Source organism: Hibiscus syriacus, unplaced genomic scaffold (genome assembly GCF_006381635.1).
Source record: "Hibiscus syriacus cultivar Baekdansim isolate YM2019G1 unplaced genomic scaffold, ASM638163v2 tig00111128_pilon, whole genome shotgun sequence".
Classification (NCBI taxonomy): Eukaryota; Viridiplantae; Streptophyta; class Magnoliopsida; order Malvales; family Malvaceae; genus Hibiscus; species Hibiscus syriacus.
The window spans coordinates 331,496-340,940 of NW_024062989.1; positions in this window are offsets into that span (position 1 = coordinate 331,496).

Genomic DNA, 9,445 nt, shown 5'->3' on the forward strand with positions numbered 1-9,445 from the left:
GTTCATCATAATCATCTTTTCAACATACATGAGATTAAAACAATGATGCATAATCATTTAAAACCAAAACTCATGCATGCTTAAAATCAAATGAGCAACCAAATAACCAAAATTAAAAGTATTAAGCTTAGAGGTTACCCATTCCTTTTTCATATATGGCTAGAGCATCTTGAATATCATCATTTTCATCACCATTGCTCCCACATACCTACAAGAGACATTCAAGTAGATTTTGGTATCCAAATTACTTTGGATCCTTGGACGTTAGTTTCAATGCCCTTTGTTTCTTTCGGAACCCATACTTGCCTAATTTTAAAACGTTTTCCTTTCTTCAAAGGACAAATATGTTCCTTGTGACCATGATAATGACAATATGAGCATATTGTCATTATTGAACTAAATGAATTATTTAAAATGATTTCTTTTTCTTTTGTTAAGCATTCAAGCTTAACTTTTAAATCAAATTTTCTTTTTCAAAACTTTCAATTTTTATTTTTGAAAGCTCTAAATCTTTTTTCAAGATTTCATTTTGGCTTTCAAAATCTATTTTTGTTTTCAAAAGAAAATCATTTTCGATTTTAAAATTTGAAATCATTTTCTTATATTTTTAGTTCATAGTCTCAAACTCCGAATATAACCTATTAAAAGCATCTTGTAACTCATCAAACGTATATGAATTAAATTAAATTGAGTTAAAAGATACCTCGGGCTCTTCACGAGCCATTAGAGACACCACATTTGTTGGTTCTTCTTTCTTGTTTCCATGGATTTCCTTGAGCTTATTCCAAAGCTCCTTGGCACTTGAACATAAAGAAACTCATTCATATATTTTAGGACCAAATGCACACAACACCATGTGCATGGCTTTCGCATTAAGTTGAGCTTTCTTCAGTTCTTTGTTACTCCACTTCTCCTTCTTCTTTAGAGAAGAGTAGTCGTTCTCGATTATCTCCCATGCATCAAGATCATTAGATTGGATGAATAACTTCATTAATTTCTTCCAATGATGATAGTTGGCTCCATTGAAGTATGAAGGCTTGTCGTTTGGTAGGGAGTCTTTCATGTGGAACAAGCAGGAGGTGGAAGCCATCTTCTTGGTTGTGTCAGGAATTGGTAGAGCTTCTTCTAGGATCGTCTCAAGGTGGTTAAACCTTCTTAATAAGTTAGGCTCTGATGCCAATTGTTGGGATTTTCAGAAGCTCGAATCGAAAACCGGAACGGTTTGCAAAGAGGGCCAGAACGGTTTTGTGTTTATGGAGTAAGGAGATTGAAAGATAGAGAATTGCACAGCGATTTATAGTGGTTCAACTTTCTCAAACAATGTCTACGTCCACTACCTTAGCTCCTCACCAAGGATTTTCCAACAAATTCACTAATTTGTTCTTTCTTTTGAGGACAAAGAGATAACCTTTCAACTCCTTAGTTTTTCCGGGCTAAACTAGCACATTTCCCTAGCTTTTACACGGGATTAACTAGAACCTTTCCCCTTTGCAAAAGGATAAGAAATGTAAACAAGAAAACCTCTCTAAGGTAGGTGTTTACAAAAATTAAGCTCACAATAACAAAATATTTACAAGAGAAAGATGAAATAAGAATAAAAAACTCTTCTCTTGTGTTTGATTGCTTGAATAGTTATTCTCCCTCTTCTTCAAGTGTCCTTAGCTTGTATTTATAGCTTGGAATGTGTTTGATGTTGTATATAGCCGTTGGGGATGTTTTGGAGCCATTTGGGGATGATTTTTCTACTAAAAAAGGTTGCTCATAACATGGTGCATCGGTGCACATCATGGTGCATCGATACCCCTTCATTAAATTCAAATAAACTAGCCGTTGCAGCCTTGGTGCATGGATGCACAATAGGGTGCATCCATGCACTAATTGCATTCGAAATGGAGTGCATGAATGCACTACATGGTGCATCGATGCACTAGTTGCAGGTGCATGGATGCACTGCAGGGGTGCATGGATGCACTGTAAGGGTGCATGGATGGACTTTGACACCCTTTAGCATTTTTCTCAAATCCGAATTTAATGGACTTTGAATTATTTTTAAAACCTTTTTAAAACTTTGAATAAATTCAATTTAAGTCCAAAAACATTTTGCCTTAAATTTGTTATATCGAAACATAATTCAACAGTAAGAATTGTAATATCTTGAATTTTGAACTAGTGACTAAAAGGTAAAATTTGAAAGTTATGTGGCCAAAGTATAAAGTTCTAAAAGTCCAGGGATTAAAAAATGTAAATTTTCAAAAGTTATATTTAGATTTGTAAAAGAGTAATTCAACCTAAGAATTGAATTTTAGTGGGTTTCATATTTTTTTTACATGTAGTTTACATAAAAGTCTATTAAGCATTAAAGTTTGGTAAGATATTCAAATAACCGAATCGAATAAGAAGTTTACAAAAATTTGAACAAAGGTAGTTTGTGCTTAGAAAAATTATACTAATATTTTTAATCAGTAGAATTTGAGGTGGATTTGTGGAATTTCCGTGTTAAAGTGAAATAGTGAAATTTAGTGACTAAATTGAATTTTTGGAAGATTGGAAGGGCAAAGATAGAAATTATAAAATGAGATTTATTTATTTATTTAAGGTTATTAAATTGGAGATAAAAGGATGGAATTGGGGTAATTATTACGATTCATTAAGGGAAAAATGACTTTTGGATTAATTCATTTTAAATTAGATTAAAGCAAAGTGTAATTATATTTTTACATAGAAACTTCAAGAATTTTTGCTCCCATCTTCTTCATTCATCCATAAGCCTCCATAACAAAGGTAAGCACGTTTTTTTTTTCAATTTTTGTGACATCCTAAATATCGGGTTAGTGACCAAATTGCAAGATTTTAAACTTTCATGGTTAAATTAGATAAATTAAAAAGTTCAAGGAGTTAATTGAAATTTCTTTCTATAGGATTGAATAGCAAAGAAAGAAAGATGGAAGGTCATAATGGTCATTTGATAAGGAAATGAATTAAAAATTTAATTTTGGTGTATTATATATACACGTGGAAATAAGAAAATGAAGATAAAAGAATATCCAGCGCATTCTTCAGCTTTCTTCTTCCTCTTCACTGTGGGTTCTTGTATAAGGTGAGTATGCTTGTTAGTGATTATTCCTTTCATTTTAAAGTTAGTTTTTATTCTTAGAACATTAGGAAAACTTAAGGAACCTTAAAGAGAATTGGAAATTAAAAGATTTACAAGTTATGAGAGATTAAGTAAAATGAGTTTTTGAGTGAATTGTTGAAAAATATGGAGTAAATGAATTTAGAAGTCATATTTGACTTGTCATTAGTTAGAATAAGAGATTAAAGAGGTTAAAGAAGATGAATAACAAAGTTGAATAATTGGTAAGATTTTTAGTTTCAAGTGTTCTAACGAGATATTGGATGTTTAGATGTGTTAAAGTGATATAAGATGGTTTGAGTAAGTATAGTTGAGTTTAAAGTATTGAGAGGAGTTTAAAATATGGAGTTTATCTAAGTTTTGGTAAATTTTTGGGTTAAAGAAGTGTATTCTGGGCAAGGGGTATCGGTATTGGATGAACAAGTACTGATACTTCAAGGTAAAAATACGTGAAAATTTGAACAGTATCGATACCATAGAGTAAAACAGATGAAATCTTTAAGAAGTATCGATACCTAAAGAGTGGTATCGGTACTGGTTAAGGAGGTATCGATTCCAAGTGTCTAGTATCGATACCATTATCAAGTTATAAATCCAGAATGTCAAAATAGTATTGGTACCGAGGGGGTATCGATACCATAGAAGAGTAATATTGTTACTATAGTGAGAGTGCCGATACCATTGATCCTGAAATGCTAAATTAAATATTCAAACTCCAATATTCATATAAGTCGTATATTCATATAGATATCGATCGAAGACAAGTCCAAGACGATTTGAAGCTATAAGATTGTACAAGAGTCATAAGCGTTTGAATTGGCTAGTGAGGCCCAGGTGAGTGCATAATATTAGGTATAAGATATTCAATGGAAATAAGACTTGTGATGAGTCTATTTTCCATATTAGGGTACATGAATATAAGTGTATGTGTCATATGCTATTGTATGAGTTACATGTTATACTATGTGTGTTAAATGAGTTATGTGAATGCATGTTGGTGTGATATTCTATGTTAAATGATATAATTGAATTATGTGATGATGGGAACCTGAAAAATAAGTTATGCGGTATAGATATAAATGATTATATGAACATTAAGTATAAGTTATGTGATGATGACCTATGTGCTTATATGTCTATAAGAAGATATAAGAATAAGATATGAGCCATATGATATGACCTATGTGATTATATGAGAAATGATATGAACTATATGAGAACATGTATATGTGATGATTTGGTTGACTATGTGAACATGTGAAACATATAAATAGTAAAGTCTATGTTATGTGTTATGAGAGCTAGGAATTGGCATGCCAAGAGTCGAGGGTTCTACTCGGTCATTCGGGACATATATGTGATCCTTTGGAACATATATGAGGTCCTTCGAGATATATATTTGGTCTTTTTGAACATATACGTGGTCCTTAGGGACAATTTTATGTGGCCATTCGGGACAATTCTACGTGGTCCTTCGGGACATATATGTGGTCCTTCGGGACAATTTTATATGGCACTCAGTGCAAATTATACGAGCTGTGGTGACAGTAATTGTGCAAAACCTCAATGCACTCACATATCTTTAGTTCTCACAAGTGTACATGGGCTATTAAAAGAAATAACATAAATAAACGATATTTGATGCTATGTGTTTTGCCTTGTGAAGTGGGTCATATGATGTTCATAACTGTTAAGTACCGAATTATATGATTAAAAGATATTAATGACAATAATATTGATAATAAAATGAGGTTAATGATGATAATGACGAGATATGTGTATGTATACATTTGATTATATTAAATGTTCTATGGTTTTGTGTAGTATCCTTGTATGAAAGTTCATACATTGTTAAGTATTTAGAGTTTCCATTATAAGTTGTAAATGTCTCACTAAGTCAATGACTTAGCGTGTGAGTGTTTCACACATAGGTCCCGAGATGAGAAAAGGGAGCAAAGATAGGCAAGCCAAGTCAACTTCTCCTTTCCAAATATCAGATCAGAAAAGACTTGAATCGTATGTATTTTATAATACTAATTTTAGTTGGCATGTAAATAAAGATTTAATTGGATACACTATGATCAGTTTTGTAAAACTATATGATTGTATTCAATATAAATTATTCAATTTTCAATGTAAATTTGAATTTTCAGATATTTTGTAAAAGTAAACGGTTTGAAAAGCCAATGTGACACCTCGGACTCATATTCGGGTCGGATACGGTTGGGGTGTTACAATTTTGGTCCATTTTATTAGGATTTTAGACTAAAGTGTGAAATATAAAATAATCCTCATTAAATTCTCTTTCATTTGGTATTAAAATCTCATTGTTTCCTTGCTTGATTTGTGAAGTGGGTGATTATGGTAGATGAAGGGGATATGAGAATTCAATGAAATAAGGCTGAATTAAGATGTTAATAGTGTTGTAGGATTCAAAGCAAGCATAGAAATTGATTGAAATCAATTAGAGGGACTTGTTTGCGCAATTTGATTACTATGGGGTTTTATGGAGAAATGTTAATTTTGATTGTTGTGATATGAAATTGATTGGAAATGAATTATAGGTGATGATTCAAGCTTGAAAATAAATTGGAGACCATTAGAAAATGGTATAGGAATATTCAACCATGTTGGAAATATTAGGGAAAAATTGTACAATTTTACTAAAGGCTTGTAATGGATGTTAGCATGATTCTAGATACATGAATTGTGTTTTGGACTAATTTGAAGCTTTGTTAAGTTGTTAAGAGACCAATTTACAAAACTTAAGAGTTTGAAGCTTAAATAAGTAATTGTTGGAAATTAGTGTGCTATGCTGGAAATTATAGGTTAAATGATCAAATGTTGGATTTGGATCAATGTGAAAGTGGTGGAAAATGATGATTGAAATAGATTAAAGTAAGAGACTAGTTCAATTAATTTTGAAAATGTTGGGTTTGATTTTTTTTAAAAAGAAAGGTTGAATGGTGGCTAACTTGAATTGTTGAATAGTTAAGCGAGTTTATTGTGATAAATGAAAATATAGGGGACTTAATAAGTTAGTTTGGTGATATTAAAGTTGGTTCTCAATTTGTGTGATGAAAATTTTATCGAACATAGGTTGATAGGGTTTTTTAACATTTTTATAAAAATTTAAGTTTATTATATTAGTTAAAATACTAATATACGTCTGAAATTACTTATGTTAGGATAATCAATGTTCGTATAGATCGTAATCATTCTCAATTTTGAAGTGAATTAAAAGAAAATAATTAAGCTCGAGACTAAATCGATAGTAGCAAATAAAGCTAGTGAGTCAACAAGTGAGTATAACTAAACTTTTTATTAAATATAATACGAGGAAGACTTGTGATGAGTTAACATCGACTGATTTTTGTAGAAAATGTTCTTAAACAGTATTTTTCAATATACATTTTTATTAATTTATTTTATTATATAGTTGTGATTGTTTTGGGTACAAATTGCCTAATACAATATTTATAAGATTTTATTCGAATGTATAGTTGCTTTATATGCAAAATAGTAAATGATTTTGAATAGAGAAAATAACCTCAGTGACCAAAAATCCCATATAATATACGATTTTAACCAACTTTTTCCGGATTTGCCAAAATGACCAACAAAATCGCAATGCGATCGCTAATTCGCAACGCGATCTCCATTATCGCAAATTCGCGTTGCATTTCGCGTTGCGATAGTTGGAAATCGCGTTGCGATGGTATACAATGTCGTTGCGATTTTCCCAATTCGCAATGCGAATAAGTAAATTGCAACGCGAATTGGGAAAATCGCAATGCGATACTGACTATCGCAATGCGATACTTACTATCGCAATGCGATAATACAAAATCGCAACGAGATACTGACTTTCGCAATGCGATTCTGACTTTCGCAACGCGATTTACATAGCGCCATTCGTATTAACGCGTATTTTTTTTTTCAAATTCCAAACACGAATTTTTTCTTAATAAATCAGAAACTGAACCGTCCATAGTAATCGCAACTCATAACCTCAAACCCAAAAACACAACACTCAGTCCCATCTCCATCTCTCACTCTCTACGGCGAAATCCGTCCCCATCTCCGAAGATTTCCTTCCCCATCGCCGGCGAAATCCCTCACAACCATTCACAGTCAAAAATCCCTCACAATCATTCAGAAATGGAAAATCAACCTCCGAGGGTTAGTTTTTTTATTTTTATTTTGAAATTTTTGCATTATTTTAGGTTTTTCATATTGAGATTGATGATAAGTTTACTGGTAATTTCAATAATAGATTAACCATTTCACTTAGATTTCTTATTAAATTCATTCGATTGCTGCCAATACTGCTAAACTATTTATCCTGTGAAGTTAGTATTTGTCTTTGCTTTGTCTTTTGGTTGAAGTAATGCAGAAGAAGAATAGTTTCGAGAATGAAAATCGCAACGCGGAAATAACTATCGCAACGCGAAATAAAAATCGCAACGCGAAACCAAAATCGCATTGCGATTTTCATTTCGCGTTGCGATTTTTAATTCGCGGTTGCAATTTTCATTTCGCGTTGCGATTGTCTGGTCGCGATAGTCATTTCGCGTTGCGATTCTCTCATTGCGATAGTCATTTCCGCGTTGCGATTCTCATTATCTCGTTGCGATTTTCATTTCAACCAAAAGACAAAAACAGTGTTGCAAATTTTAGTTTCAAGAATAAACTACTATTTATGTTTATTGTTTTGTTTTTGGTATATCTTGACAGTGTAATTTTTGGTATATCTAACTTGGTATGTTTATTGTTTTTTTGTAGAAATTTTTTTTCGGCTTCATTGACATTAAGGAATAAAGTTAGCCTAGCCACTACAATTGCTTCGAAGCTTTCACCTGCACAAAGAAAATTGTTTGAAGAAACCTGCTTCGGGCCATGGCTGAGAGTACAACATCCGGGTGGAGATGCTAGTTTGACCCATTTGTGGCTTCAGACCATGACTAGCGATCTACCCGACAGTATACAACGTGGTGAGGAAGAGATATGGTTTCATTTTCCACCGGCGTATACTTGTTTTGGGCGGAAGGAGTTCTGCTTAATCATTGGTCTACGATTCGGACACGATGATGTAGGCCGGTACACTCGTCATATCACCCGCCCATCATGGTTATCCAGGGTTTTTCCTGATGAGTCAATAGAGAAGCCGAACTTACACGTCGACGACATGAAGAAATTGTTTAATAAGAAAGATGGTTTTACTCGGATGAATGACGTCTATGTTGTCCAAGTATGCCTTCTACTACTTTTGTATGCCGGCTTTTTAGGTAGAGAGGCCAGACAACCTATTCCTCAGGAGCTAATATTATTGGTAGAGGACCTAAATGCATGGAATCTGTTTCCGTGGGGTTCGTATATATGGAAAGCTACCTGGACTAAGTTGTCGTCTGCCTTTGATGACCGCAAAAGTTTGCGGGGCGATGGGTCGAAATACACTTTGTCAGGCTTTGTTTGGGCCTTTAAGGTAAGAATTTCTATATAATGTTTTTAAAATTATAATTAATTATTTAATAATTACTAATGTTTGTTATTATATTGTTTGTAGATTTGGATATTCAAGGCTTTCCCCAGCATGCAGACATATGCATTAAAATCCTCAGATGATATTCCTAGGGCTATTTCCTGGAAGAGGAAACGTATGTTGGATTGGGAAGACTTAATACCATATGCGACAATAAATAATGTAAGTTAACATAAATACTATCATATATAAACAAGTTATTAATAGTAGACGTTTAACTTTGTTTTAGTTTTTATATTTTTAGGAGGCCAACACTCCATTAATGAGACTGACACCCACGGAGGCTGAGCTTGCCACTGATTGGTGGCAAGCTAGTCAGCGTTTTTTTGATGGCAGGAATGATGAGCAGCCTCTACTTCCTCCACTTCGAGAGCCATCACCTCACCCAGAGCCATCACCTGATCGACCCGACTATACACCTCTACAACGAGAGCCATCACCTATCCCGTCACATCATCGAGTCTCTTCTCCACCATCACCTCATGATAGGCGACCGACAAAGATGCCACGACTTCTATCTCCCTGTTCTCCACCTCCACGGGATGAGTCAAGGGAGTTAGGTGATGAGGTCAATGCCTTGCGTGAGGAGATCGGTACTCTACGCGATAACGATGGTGCATGGCGTGTGGAGGTGTCTACTTTACGTGGTGAGGTTGCCGCTCTACGTGAGATGGTAGTATCGTTACAGAATGAGGTTCATACTCTACGCAACGAGGTAAGTTTAAGATTTTCCATATTTAACTTGATGATAAATTTACTCGTAATTTCAC